Raw genomic sequence first — 746 nt, forward strand, 5'->3', positions numbered from 1 at the left:
AAAAAAAACATAAAGGTGTGAGAAAATGCAACCGTTATATACACTATGATATTTAATGGATTCAAGTGATGCAAGTATTTTATTACATCTTCTAATTATACAATGCAAAGTTACTATATGCTTGTGCCATGACAAACACCAAATAAAATAAAAGAGAGTTTGTGTCTTAACCCATGTGCACAATTCAAACAGCTGACAACTTCTTCAGCTTGTGGGGTTTCATACCATGTGCTCAAATTCTGCCACCAAGCCTCCATCAGGTGTGTCCACATCCAACACCTTACTGTCATCCCTGTTGAATTCAAAGTGACGGAACCTACAACATCAGAACAGGACGAGTCTGAGGAATAAGAATCCATGATAATATAGACAATTCATCATTTTACACATTCAGATTGTTGTTAGTGCCCTTCACCTACCCCTTCATTGTGCTGGCTTCTTCAACATCCCTTAAACAAAAAGATTAATAAGAAAACAAAGGCTATTAAACATTTAATAAAACAAGCATGCAAACAACACGAATGTACTGTATAACTGGCTCAGAGCAAAGTCTGTCTTTGACTTACTTGTCAAATACAGGTTTGACTTTGAGCAGGTTCTTGAATTCGGGGAGGTTTGCCAAGAACCTGAAAGATAATACATTTAACATTTCCTGTCATCACTCCATAATATGAGCTGGAAAAACATCTTAAAAGATTAAACATATGTTGCACCCGGTACTTTATACCATGCTAACTCTGAGAGAC

The 746-nt window shown here is 36.5% G+C and overlaps 1 long non-coding RNA gene across 1 annotated transcript; it reads right to left on the reverse strand.

The window, feature by feature from the left end:
• Nucleotides 1-164: 164 nt before the first annotated feature.
• On the reverse strand, nt 165-649 carry LOC109954292 (uncharacterized). The gene is made up of 3 exons (XR_002274076.1): nt 567-649; nt 420-449; nt 165-316 (listed from the first exon to the last, which is right to left on the reverse strand). It is a non-coding gene; the product is annotated as an uncharacterized LOC109954292 (long non-coding RNA).
• Between the last annotated feature and the right edge of the window lie 97 nt (nt 650-746).

Source organism: Monopterus albus, unplaced genomic scaffold (genome assembly GCF_001952655.1).
Source record: "Monopterus albus unplaced genomic scaffold, M_albus_1.0 scaffold5666.1, whole genome shotgun sequence".
NCBI classification, from domain to species: Eukaryota; Metazoa; Chordata; class Actinopteri; order Synbranchiformes; family Synbranchidae; genus Monopterus; species Monopterus albus.